General features: G+C 44.0%; 1 protein-coding gene across 1 annotated transcript in view; it reads right to left on the bottom strand.

Moving 5' to 3' along the window:
* The window catches only part of LOC143609093 (receptor like protein kinase S.2-like), a 53,105-nt gene that overhangs the window by 36,476 nt on the left and 2,670 nt on the right, over window positions 1-13,959 (bottom strand). The gene's annotated exons all lie outside the window — the stretch shown is intronic.

Below are 13,959 nucleotides of genomic sequence, written 5' to 3' on the forward strand. Positions count from 1 at the left end.
ATTTTTGTCATAACTAGTAATTAATTAATAGTCAAAATATTTTTGAAAAATTCCATTTTAGAAAATTTGAAAAATTTTAAAAATGTCATAACTAGTAGATTAATTAATGGTCAGCATATTTTGCAAAAAAATTAAATTCAAATGGATTTACATATATAGAAAGTATATTTTTGGTCAAAATACTAAACTAGATAACTAAATTTAAATTTTAGATATAATTATTGGTCAACATATATAATTATATGTTTAATCATAATAAAGTTCCATTTCATATTATAGATAGTTTTTCACCCAAAATTATCAAAAAACTTGCAGATCTCAATATTATCATATAAAATCCTAAAATTACAAATTATGTAAAAGAAAAAAAACTAAAATAAAGAAGAACATAACAATCATCATATCCACAATTTAGGGCTCAAACTATCGATTAATATGAATCAATTCAGTACTTATAGTTAAGATGAAATCGAAGTCGAATATGTAGGGTTCATAATATGGATATCCAAATCTATTTGGTGTTTATAATTATAATCTAATCGAAATCAAATATTCAGGGTACATAATATTGATAAAATCGAATCGATCATACCTTAGAAAATTGAGTAGTCGTAATTAGATAGATGGTGATCGGACTTGACTATTGAAGATCGCCGCTGATGATTAAGGTCATTCAAGGAAGTCGATCGGCATGTGAAGAAGAAGAAGAAGAAGATTGACTGATGGATAGGGTTTATAATGTGGGTTTAATATGAAGATTGAATTAGAAAACAAAGCGGATCATATATCATGAAAATCGGGTCACTGGTTATAAAAAATGAATATAGGTCCATGTTTATTTTATAGAATTTAAAGGAGGAATAGACATAAATAGAAATTACACACATGATATCTAGGTGACATCTAGATGAAGGCAATAGAATAATGCCATGTGTAAATATTATGTTGTTTTAATATATTACTAACATATACACAATGACCAGACCACTCGTTCCTTACCTTGTTACATGAAATTTCTTATTACTTGATGAAGAAACACTAACCGGACCCCGGGCAGATTACGGGTAACCTGGGGGTTAGATAGAAGTTTCCCACGAGGGGTTAGACCCGGCAAAGATGGTTCTTCTGATGACCTGCAAAACAGACACCGTGAGCTCGTCACTGAGAAGGGGGGGTTCCTCCTTGTGACCACCCTCCGGCGTGAGAATCAGACTAGATTGCTCTTTAAATATAAATGTATATTAAGAGATTGCTAGAGCAGATATCAGGTATAATATGTAATACGAGATAAGATATGATGATCATACCATTTGGGGTATTTATAGCCGAAGGTAGGTTTCCAAGGAGGTGTAGCCGGCTGAATAGTATTCCTGTTCTACCAACTGTGGCCTACGCACGTGCCATGCTGGTAGTTGGTGGGTAGGCAGCGGCTGATAGTGACCAGGCCTGCTGTGTACTATTCCTTTTCCACCAACTACAGGCTATGCACGTGGTATGACAGGAGTTGGTGAGTAGGTAGCGGCTAATAGTGACATACAGTACAAGAGCATGCTGCTCGCCATACTGTTGTCAATGAGCTGTCGTATCTTTGGTCAGATCTTTTGCCCATACCTCGTCAGATACAGTACAAAAGATCTTTCAGTATCGTACGGACTGGCTCATTTGGGCGGGAGTATTCCCCCTCCCGCCTTTGTGCGGGACTGTTCCCGGCTTGCTCATTCCTTCAGGTGACTGCTGAATTATTATGAGAGTTAAGCCTTGTGCGTGTAGCCATGCTGCGCGGGTAGCCTTCCCTGATGACTGGTATCCGTAACTGCGGGAACAGGCGGAGTACTTGGAAACCATTGGGAGGCGTTTCCTGCGGGGACAGCTTGCGTACTGCGCGTAAGGACGTCACGTCTCTGAGCGTGGTGGGTCCTGCCGATCCAGTTGGTTTCTGCGCAGACGTTCCTTTAGTTAAGTCTTGCGGGTTCAACCGCGCAGACGTCCGTTAAGGAGTCTTGCGGGTTCAACTGCGCAGACGTCCCTTTTCAAGGTGAGTCTTGCGGGTCCAACTGGGCTCTGCTGGGACCTACCTCTTCAAGTCCCCCCAGTCCAATGTTCTTCTCATGAATGTTTAATAAAGTGAGGTGAACTTTTGGACTTAACCAAAGGGTTTTTGAAAAGGGTTTAGTTTTAAGGTTTTCCATGGGGATTCTTCCCGCGGAAGTCCTAATGTCACGCAAAATTTCCCACTGTTCTGCTTGATCTTTGGGTATGATGCGGGTAGGTCTGTAACCTCCTCGCAAGTCAGGAGCGTTGAGTACCTCTTGTGTAGATTCTCCATGAGGTTTTGGTAGTTTTGAACATAGTGATCAATTATGTTAAAACCACCAATTCCATCTTGAAGCTTCAAACAATCTAGTTCTCGACGTTCCCGCTATGCGGGGATGTTATTCCCGTTTCCGCAAGCATGGCCCAGAAGATCCTTCTTGGTTTCATTTCCCTGCGGAGTGCTAGGTATGTGAAGGGTTTTGCCTTGACACTGTACCCGCACTCGTCTTATAGTTACTTTACTTCCAAGGTATTCCTGGCGTCAATTCCCTGCAGGGGCTAGGTATGTGAAGGGTTTTGCCTTAACACTGTACCCGCACCCGTCTTATAGTTACTTGGTTGCCGAGGTATTCCTGGCGTCAATTCCCTGCAGGTGCTAGGTATGTGAAGGGTTTTGCCTTAACACTGTACCCGCACCCGTCTTATAGTTACTTGGTTGCCGAGGTATTCTTGGCTTCAATTCCTTGCGGGTGCTAAGTATGTGAAGGGTTTTGCCTTGACACTGTACCCGCACCCGTCTTATAGTTACTTGGTTGCCAAGGTAAGGGGTATATTCCCGCTTACTTTTGAATCTTTGAAATTTTGAAATTCGAAGAGTTGGTGAAAGGATAAGAACAGTCCAAACCGCTGAAACGTCGTGCGACGGTTTCTTCTGACTGTGTCAGGACGTGCAGGAAGTTATGGTGACGTGACAGTACATGGTCATTCCAGACGCTTTTTCAGGCGCGTGGGCGCGATTTTTCGGGCGCGTGGCCGCGAAATTAATGGTATGCGTCCTTTCAACAGCTGTTGCCAGCTTGCTTTTTGCCACGTGTCTTAGTTTCATTGCACCTTCGATTTCTCTCTCTTCCGCATTAAATTCATCGCATTAATTGCGATTAGTATATAAAGGGGGAGAGGGTTCTTTGTAATCCACACTTTCACTTTTCTTCATCTTCAAAACGATTTCCGGCGAATACTCACCTTTTCAGGAAAGCATTCTCTTGAAATCGTTTTCTTCTTTCATCTGCAAGATGTCTTCTCACGATCTCGAAGCTACAGCCCAGGAGGCTGGGGTGTACGCCGATGACAAGAGTACTGCTGGCGAGTGCCAGTGTGCTCTGCCTGTCGATTTATATCAGTACATCGTCAGGAAGTTCATGGTCGAGTCTCTCGAGCCTGAGTTTCCTGAACCCCATCAGACGGTGTATGATGCCCCCAGAGGCAAGATCGGGGTATATGCTGCATTCTTTGTCTATGGGAATCTTAGGTTCCCTTTGACAAAGTTTGTGTACCGTGTCCTAGAGAGGCACGGTGTACACCTGACCGAGGTGCACCCGATGGCGATCGCGAAGATTCGCCACTTCGAGTGGGTGTGCCGAATTCTGGGCATTGAGCCCTTCGTCGACCGCCTGATGACCTTCTACTCTTGGAGGTGCATCCAGGGGTGGTATACGATGATAACCCGAATCAAGGGTTTGAAGATTTGCGCAACCGAGCGCAGTCTTCGTTCGTGGAAGCGGGAGTTCTTCTACATCTCCGCTCGCGCCATCCCCCTTGCCATGAAATTTAAGAATGGGCAAGCTCTCCCAAGCCTTCACGCCTCCAACTAACAGGAGGCGGAATGGTTCTCGAAGATATCCCGAGTCCAATCTCCGGTTTACCGGTTTGCGGAGTCCGGGATGGTGATGCTCGGGATGAGCCGGGTGTGGAAGGATGCGGATGCGCGAAAGATCCCGATCGTCCTCGAATACGGTTTGAACTCTGTTCCTTACGGTATGCTCTGTTTCTTTTTGTTGATTTAGAATCTCTTCTAACTTCTTTCCTGTTTATTTCAGAGGGGAACGACTTGCAGTCGCTCCTGTATCCGCGGGAGGCTGACAGTCCCGCTCGGATGGGTACTCGTGCTCTAGATGAGAACGAGTTGCCCATCCTTGAACAAACGGCGGATCGGTTCGTGGAGGTCTACCCGCTAGGCCACGAGATCCTGAGCGCCAGGCGGCCAGGTAAGGCGTTATTCAACCCTCGACCCCTCAATGCTGAAACCTCTGCTGGAATTCCTCTAATCTTATGTTCTGATGAGGAATCCGCAGATGGTCCTCCGTTGGTGCGGAAGAAGAAGGATGCCGGCGGGAGGGAAATGAGAAGGTGGCCTCCACTGCCGATCCGGTGCCTCGGTCTGATTCCGAGGCCGAGAGCGAGGAGGTGGCGGGGAACCCGGGTGGTGATAGGACCACTGCTCCAGAGGCTGCGACTGTCACCTCCGGAGAGCCCCGGATGACGACGGTGAGCGGCGTGAAGAGGCCGGCTCCATCGGGTTCATCCCCGCCTGTCCGCACTTTTAGGCTCAAGAAAACCCGTGAGTACAAACTTTATTTTTAACTTCATAGCTTTCCATCATTAACACTCATCTTCTTCGTGCAGGCGTGGATGTTGACGCATTCCAGGGTGGAGCGGGGATGAGTACCTCCGGACCCATGACGGTAGGCTTGGTCAGCCTACCTGAGGCGACGACCCAGGCGGCTGCGCCTGCGCCTGTTTCCGCTGGATCAGTTGCTCACTCCGTTGAGCCGACTGTTCCAGCTGTGATGACATCACCGCCGGCTGTCAGTGCCATTTTTACCGCATCTTTCACTGAGCCGGCGGTTATTTTTTCTGCGCATTCCGCAGCGGCGACCACGGTTGTGAGTTCACCTCCGGTGAGTTCACCTCCGTTGGTTTCTACCGCGGCGGCCTCCATGCCTCCGACGTCGGCAGCTACAGCCGACCCTTCAGGTATGCTTGGGGCTTATCGCCAACCTCTGCCTCCTTCCCATCTGCCTGACCTCTTGGATGGATTTCCCTTGGGTTCAGGTGATGGGTTTGGTGGCTATCGGCCTGTTGTTGACCCTACAGGTGCGTAGGGTTCTTTTGGCCTTTTTTTTTATCATCTTTTCCTAACTGCTTTTTGTTTTTTGCAGTGTCGGATTCCAATGAAGTGTATGTTCCACGATGGAACATCCGCCGAGGAACAACCCTTCGCACACCTGTGGAGTGCGTGGAGTGGGCTCGTCACGCAGCTCCCAGTGGTGCGTTGGGGGAAGCCATGGCTAGCTACCAGGAGGGTAGGCTAACCAATGAGCTTCGGGTTCTCCTGGCCCGGATGCAGCCGCGCGTCGAGCTGCTTTGTCGTGAAAACGACAAGTTAAAAGCAGCTCGCATTCAAGAAGTAGCTCGGGCGCGGGCTGTCCAGGAGGAGAACGTAAGGCTTACCGCAGTGGCTGCGGAAAAGGAGAAGGCCTTCAAGGCTCTCGAGGTTGAAGTTCAGGCCCGGCTCGAGGCCCGTTCCAAGGCTGCCCAAGCTGTTAACGAACAGCTTCGGCTGGCTAAGGAAACTGCACGGAACGCAACCGAGAGGGCTACCAAGGCTGAAGCTGTTGCTGAGCCTCTACGCGTGGAGAATGAGGAGCTTAAAGCCAAATTAGAGGCTCTCCAGCAGGCTCATGATGCCTTGGCGATGGAAGACGCCAAAAAGCTCCAAGAGATCTTGGACCAGAGGGGGGTGCTTGACCACACTGAGCGGAAGCTAAAGGGCGTCGAAGAGGCTGCGGCTAAAGAAGTGTTGCTTGCCAACCTCAACAAAAGTGAAGCCGAACGCGCCCGTAACGAAGCTCAAGCTGCCCTCCAGGAGGCTCTGGTTGCCAAGGAATGGCTTCTTCGAGAAGCGTTGTCTCAAGTATGTTTAGCTTCATGTCTTCACGCTTTTCTTTGTAAATAGAAAAGGTTTTGATACTTGTATATTTTCTTTTTTGTAGGTTGTGCATCGAGTCTTCACGGATACGTCTTATGACGATGCTATGAGCGCAGCCCTCAACGCTTCTCATGAGGATGGGGAAAAGGCCGGCTTCCTGCTTGGTCTAGGGTTCGTTGAGAAAGGCATCCCGCCTTCCAACTTCCCTTTATTTGATGTGGATACTGAAGCTGTATACGACCAAGCAGTGAATCAGTATGCCGCCTTCCCGCATCCGGTGGTGGAGAAGGTGAACGAAGCTGCTGCTGCTGATGTTGGGCTAGCTATCCTTAAAGCTTTCCTTGAACCGCCACGCTCTACTGATGGTGCTGGTCCAAGTGGAAGTGGCCCTGAAGCTTGATCCTGAAGATCCCTTCCCACTGTTAGGATAGGTTTAGCTTGTATAGATTTATATTCTTGTAGGCGGGTAGTTACCCGGCCATTCTTGTAATGAATATTATGAAATATAAATCTTTGTGCGGGTAAGACCGCTATTTTCACTGGATTACTTGCTTTATAAACGTTATATGACTTGCATACTTTAGTTTAAATTAGCAATTTTCCAAGTGTTTAGAATAAGTTAACCTTTAAACGTGGTAGATAATAGGTTGAAGTTTTGCTTCCTCTTTCGTGATTGTGCGGGTAGGACCGTCACTTGCACTTAGTAGGATGGCTAAACTTTACCTATATCTGACCTGCGTGGAGGTTTTCCTCATCTTTTTAGAAATTTCTAAGTGTTTAGGATAAGTTAACCTTTGAACGTGGTAGATAATAGGTTGAAGTTTTGCTTCCTCTTTCGTGATTGTGCGGGTAGGACCGTCACTTGCACTTAGTAGGATGGCTAAACTTTACCTATATCTGACCTGCGTGGAGGTTTTCCTCATCTTTTTAGAAATTTCTAAAGTGTTTAGGATAAGTTAACCTTTGAACGTGGTAGATAATAGGTTGAAGTTTTGCTTCCTCTTTCGTGATTGTGCGGGTAGGACCGTCACTTGCACTTAGTAGGATGGCTAAACTTTACCTACATCTGACCTGCGTGGAGGTTTTCCTCATCTTTTTAGAAATTTCTAAGTGTTTAGGATAAGTTAACCTTTGAACATGGTAGATAATAGGTTGAAGTTTTGCTTCCTCTTTCGTGATTGTGCGGGTAGGACCGTCACTTGCACTTAGTAGGATGGCTAAACTTTACCTACATCTGACCTGCGTGGAGGTTTTCCTCATCCTTCTGTTAGAAATTTTCTAAAGTATTTTGAATAAGTTAACGGCTCGACGCGCGGTTGTCAATAGGTTCGGTTTCCTCTCATGATTTGTGCGGTTAGGACCGGCACTTTCATTTAGTTGGATGACCAAAGTTTACCTATGACTGACCTGCGTGAAGGTTTGCCGTTTCTTGGGTTTATGCGGGTTTTGCCGCCTTCCCCACGCAACGACTTTCACACTTATGTATGCGGTGAAAACCGGCATCAGTGTTGAATAAATTAACCGTTCGACGCGCGGTTGTTAATAGGTTAGTGTTCAGTTTCCTCTATCATGATTCATGCGGATAGACCGGCACTTTCATTTAGTGGGATGACTGAACTTTATCTTTAACTGACCTGCGTGAAGGTTTGCCTTTTTTTGGGTTTATGCGGGTTTTGCCGCCTTCCCCACGCAACGACATTCACACTTATGTATGCGGTGAAAACCGGCATCAGTGTTGAAAGTTCATAAAAGTATAAATGTAAAATCATCAGCGTCGATGTTCTAAGGAGAATCATTTCCATTAGAAGTGGCACTGGGCATTTTCTTTACAAATTTGGAATTGATCTACATGCAAACTGTGTAATTGAGCTCCCTTCCATGTTGTTGGGATGGGAGTGCCATCGAGCCGATATGCACCTGGTTCGGGATCTCGTTGTTTACACAGTATGTAGTCTCCAACATTGAAGCTGTAATTTTATTCGTGTTTTCCCCGACTGGGGTTCTACACGCATCAGCCTGCTCAGCGTTCATTGCGCCACGAGGTGCGCGAGCGTCCCATCTCTGACAAATGCTTCGACCATGTCCTTTACGTCTGTGCATTCTTCAGTGTTGTGGCCTTTTGTCCTGTGAAAGTCACAGTATTTGCTCCGATCAGCATTGTGACGATGTCGGATAATTGGAGCCTTTGGCCATGGGAGCTCCTCAGTGGCGAATATCTCGGTGACGCTTTTGGTGAGTGGCGTCCATCTGGAGTTCTGGTTTGACTGTACGTTATCCCTTCCGTCTAATCGATGTTGCAAGCCGGATGAGGTGTCAAAGTTTACCCTTGACTGCCAAATGCCTAGCTTCCGCTTTTTGTTTAGTCGGGCGGTAAGGACGTTGTCTTCTCTTGTTTTCTGGGTGTAGAGGTTTGTGCTCTGGGGGAGATCTCTACCCAGTTGCTTCTCCGTTTCCGCAAAGCGTTTTGCTGCTGTCATGATGGCATCCCATGTGGATGGCATGCCATCTTTACCCGTTAAGGTGCGGATGAGCTCTGGGTCGTTCGCGCCCTGGATGAAAGCAGCGCGAACAAGATCTTCGCTAATATTACCCAAACTTAGCTTCTTTGAGTTGAAGCGAGTGATGAAGTTTGGCAAAGATTCATCTTCCTCTCGAATGCATTTGAGGATTGTCCATTGTTCCTCGGTATACTTTCTTTGCTGGCTGAAGTGTTGGCTAAACTTTTGCTGGAAGTCTTCCCAACCGTAGATGTGGTGGACCGGTAGACGATCGAACCACGCTCTAGCAGCCCCAACAAGCGTCATTTGGAACATGTAACACCACGTAGGTTCCGTCCAACTACTGACGGTTGCCCCCGCTATGAACCTGTTCAAATGATCGTCTGGATCAGATATACCATCGTAAGTGCCGATGTTGGACATCTGTTTGGCACTTTTCGGGACGATTGCTTCCGCAATGTCCTTTGCAAATTTGGACGTTCCCGCCTTTGCAGCATTTGGTGTAAATGCTTTCGAGAAGTCACGTGGATTTCCACCTGTGTTTTTTGGTTTGAAGGTTTCTCCAAAACGCCTTCTCGGTTGGGAGTCCGTTTCCTTACGCTTCCCTTTTGCCCTATGGCGAGGGTTCGCGTCGGTGTCGGATTCCTCCGAGTATTCGCACTCACTACTCATGTTGAGCTGTTGAGTGCTTCCAAATTCGTCAGCCTGTTGGACGGAACGCAAGCGTTCGTCCAACTCAGCTTGGAATTCCTTTTGACGTGCTTCCGCCCACGCTTTAATTTCATCGAGTGTTTGGCGGGGGAGCCTCGTTCGTTCTCTCTCTAACCGGGTATCGGTGAATCCCAGTGAGCGATTATTTACTGCACTTGCCCCAGCTTGGGTAACTGGGGTAGTGTTCGTAAAATTTACTGCACTTGCCCCGGCTTGGGTAACCGGGGTAGTGTTCGTAAAAACTGTGTAGTCGCCGGTATTCCCCCCAGTAGCTGGGGTTGTGGTTACCGGAGTTTCTTTAACCATCTTTCCAGAAGTTTGAAAAAACTGAAAAGAAATGAAGTTCTAGCTTTTATGCACGGATGGCGCCAATGAAGAAACACTAATCGGCCCCGGGCAGATTACGGGTAACCTGGGGGTTGAATAGATGTTTCCCACGAGGGGTTAGACCCGGCAAAAATGGTTCTTCTGATAACCTGCAAAACAGACACCGTGAGCTCGTCACTGAGAAGGGGGGGGGGGGTTCCTCCTTGTGACCACCCTCCGGCGTGAGAATCAGACTAGATTGCTCTTAAATATAAATGTATATTAAGAGATTGCTAGAGCAGATATCAGGTATAATATGTAATACGAGATAGTATATGATGATAAGATGATAAGATAAGATGATCATACCATTTGGGGTATTTATAGCCGAAGGTAGATTTCCAAGAAGGTGTAGCCGGCTGAATAGTATTCCTGTTCTACCAACTGTGGCCTACGCACGTGCCATGCTGGTAGTTGGTGGGTAGGCAGCGGCTGACAGTGACCAGGCCTGCTGTGTACTATTCCTTTTCCACCAACTGCCGGCTATGCACGTGGTATGACAGGAGTTGGTGAGTAGGCAGCGGCTAATAGTGACATACAGTACAAGAGCATGCTGCTCGCCATACTGTTGTCAATGAGCTGTCGTATCTTTGGTCAGATCTTTTGCCCATACCTCGTCAGGTACAGTACAAATGATCTTCCCGTATCGTACGGACTGGTTTATTTGGGCGGGAGTATTCCCCCTCCCGCCTTTGTGCGGGATTGTTCCCGGCTTTGCTCATTCCTTCAGGTGACAACTGAATTATTGAGAGCTAAGTGCCTTGTGCGTGTAGCCTTGCTGCGCGGGTGGCCTTCCCTGATGGCTTGTATCCGCAGCTGCGGGAACAGGCAGAGTACACCATTGGGAGGCATTTCCTGCGGGAACAGCTTGCGTACTGCGCGTAAGGACGTCACGTCTCTGAGCATGGTGGGTCCTGCGGATCCAGTTGGTTTCTGCGCAGACGTCTCTCTTCAAGGTGAGTCTTGCGGGTCCAACTGGGCTCTGCTGGGACCTACCTCTTCAGTCTACTAGGACGCTAGGTTATTTAATCAGTTTGATTTTGGGCCTTTACACTAAACGCTTGACTCTTCACCTAATTTTGCACTTTGTGTGGATCTCCTCTTTAGGATATATGCGAGCATATGTTGAGTTGTAGATTCATGCTGATTGACTTTGTTCCTATACGCACAGCGTGTCGTTTCATTAAAGAAATTGGCACTTTGGAGTGAAAGATGATCAAGGTACTGAAGACGTTTTATTTTGCCCAAAGGTGAAAACAACAAAAACCACAATTAAACTCTTAACATAAGCTAGTTTATCAGAGTATAGGTGGGAAGTTGGGGGAAGACGAGTTATTTGCCATTAAGTTGAATTGCACAAAAGACGCATAACAAACCTGGTACGATCTCCAATGGAAGGTGAGCATAAACCTCATATATCAAAGCAACTCATTTATAATCAACTTCTTTAGGAGCTAAATACAACAGTTTATTTGTGGCAAAACCCAAGTCACTAAAAAGTAAATATTACACAATACAACAGAAATTTAACAATATTTATTCAAGGACACACAATAAGGCAAACATCGTTCTTTCATCACACAATAACACGATTATATAAGTTTCAAATTCACAAGATCAATACACTCTCGTTTAAATCTCATTATATGTGTTGACCTTCCACATTTTAATAAACCGCCATCCATCCATAAACACTCTGTTCTGTTACTTTCAATCTTGCAGTTGATATGGAATACTTGTGGTTGAAGCTAATTCACCTTCTGAAACCTGCATGCAATTACATACCTCTTAGCCACATGTATCTATGATGTATTATTGTTATTTTATAATAAGAAAATAGAAAACAATAATATGATTGGTTACTTGTAAAATCTCGCATATCATGACCCCTAAATTCCATCTTTTTGAGTATAAGTAGCTAAGCACATAACAAAGTTATTCAACAGGACAACAGGTATGAATAGGAATCGCACAAAGACAAGTATATAACTTAAATTGAATGTGATGATCAATCATTATTATTAGTTTTGATTTTCAATCTCTGTAGTCTCGTATTTCTTCTTTCTCATATGCATAGATTATTAAATTATGTGAATCGGTTAAAACCTAAAAGATAAGACTGTGATGGGCCCATTTTCGTTAGGACATCTCTTTAGACTCGCTATATAGTTAAAACAAAATTAAGGAATAAAAAGTTACTAAACATAACCTTTTATGTCATTAAAACAAAACAAGTTAATGTATTGTATTGATTATGTTAATGCATTTACAGGAATACCACTACTTTAATACTTAAAATATAATTACTATTATTACTTGCTTGAAATTCCAATGCCTTCTTAAGTTGAGTTATAACGTCTTTGGCCTTAGGTCGTTTTGCTCTTTCATGATGTAGGCATTGGTAGGCAATCTCTTGAAATGTAGTCAATGATTCCGGTATGATCTGTTCCCTTATTTGCTTCATCACCACCTCATCATGCTTTCCTTCTACAAATATTTTTTTAATGAAATCCGGTAGATAGTGACCCTCCTGCTTGTGGATTGTAAACGTCGATCTCCCACACAACATCTCAAATAAAACCACACCAAAAGAAAAAATATCAGATTCTGTAGTCAGGAATCCTAATTCTTCGTAAAGTGGATCCAAGTACCCCCTTGTACCACATACATGATCAATGACATAGTTTGTTTCCTGGTTTATAGGACTAATTAATGAAAGCCTAAAATCAGCAAGTTTTGCTTTCCAATCTTCGTTTAGTAGAATGTGTGCACTTTTAATGTCCCTGTGTATGACCTTCTTTCCAACTCCTCCATGAATGAAATCCAATGCGCTTGCAATATCAATGCCTATATTAAGCCGTTGCATCCATGTTAGAGAAGCATCGTTCAGATACCTATCAAGACTTGTTTTGGAAACATACTCATACACAATGATTTTTTCACCCTCTTCTTCGCAGTTGCCTACAAGACCAATGACATTTTGGTGCTTATACTCTGAAAGAATTTCAAGCTCATTCAAGAATTGTTGACCCACTTGACCAAGCCTCGTGTCCAATCGCTTTGCAACAATGGTATTAACCGTATCACCATCTTGAAGGTTTCCTTTATAGACATTCGGAAATCCTTCCGTACCAATACAATTGTCACTATGGAAGTTTTGTGTGGCTTGCTTTATGCTCTCAAGTGGAATTCTAGGGTTGATCTTGTTGTTTACCTGTCAACCATGGCACACCAAATAATTAACACTAACTTGTTAAACTAAAATAGATGATTATAATGGGCTCGAAAAATATATACAAATTGATGAATGCTAACAGAAAAGAATAAACTGTTAAAATAATAAACCGGCCACAACCAAGTCGACCATCTCCGTTAAAAAGGGCACCATCACCAACGACAGCATCCCTTGCAGTCTTGCACACCCAATTATACCCTTTTTTGACACCGGACTTGACGCACACTTGACACTCTTAAAAAGGCAAACCCCTAACCAATTCCACATGACTTTTACTAAAATAATAGGGCTAATCATAAAAAACCAATATACTTTCTGATTTTCTCACTAAAGTCCCTAGACGACTTTTTGCACTTAAAAGTCCCTCCACTTGTTAATTTTGAACAAAATTATGGCATAACTTGATCACGCGATTCAGAATCACCCATGTGTTCAACTCTATCTCATAAACCCTACTTCAAGAACTTCTACTTATAATAGGTAACCCTAAAACACTAGAAGAATAAGTTAATTCCAATTGGAGTCTGCAAAATAAATTATATTGATCCACTTTGAATGTAAAATCAATCAGCCAAACATATATTTCAATAAATTAGGATTTTGGTAAGTGGGTGCACCCTACCCATGATTAGATCCATCTTCATTGTAATTATACCTCCTTTTGGTTTATGGGTTTTGTGAAATTAACATAAAGAACAATATTGCACCAAGTTCTATGGTCGTCACAAATTAACAAATCAAACAAAGTTTCGTTTCTAGAGATGAGGTTCAATACAAAGACCGATTAATCCTTAGAAAAAGAGAGGAGAACAAAAGGTTTTTGTTCAGGTCAACAAAACATATATATAAAAAATTCTATTAAAAGTTAAGCCACAATTTTGATCAAAATTAACATATGAAGGGACTTTGTACAAATGAAGTTAATATACTAAACGTACAAATAAGTAGATTAGTTATTAAACTTTACAGTTTTGAACTATATAATTACACTACAAAATTGAAGTAGAGTACTAATAATTAATCTAGCTAGTTTAAAAATATAGAGTAATAATAATTACTCTAGTGTTAGCAAAAATTACCCTAGTTATTTGTATATTTAGCATGTTAAATATGTTTGTATTTGATCC

This window comes from Bidens hawaiensis, unplaced genomic scaffold (genome assembly GCF_021521415.1).
Source record: "Bidens hawaiensis isolate Kalapana, Puna unplaced genomic scaffold, B.hawaiensis_p1.1 tig00419489_1, whole genome shotgun sequence".
Lineage (NCBI taxonomy): Eukaryota > Viridiplantae > Streptophyta > Magnoliopsida > Asterales > Asteraceae > Bidens > Bidens hawaiensis.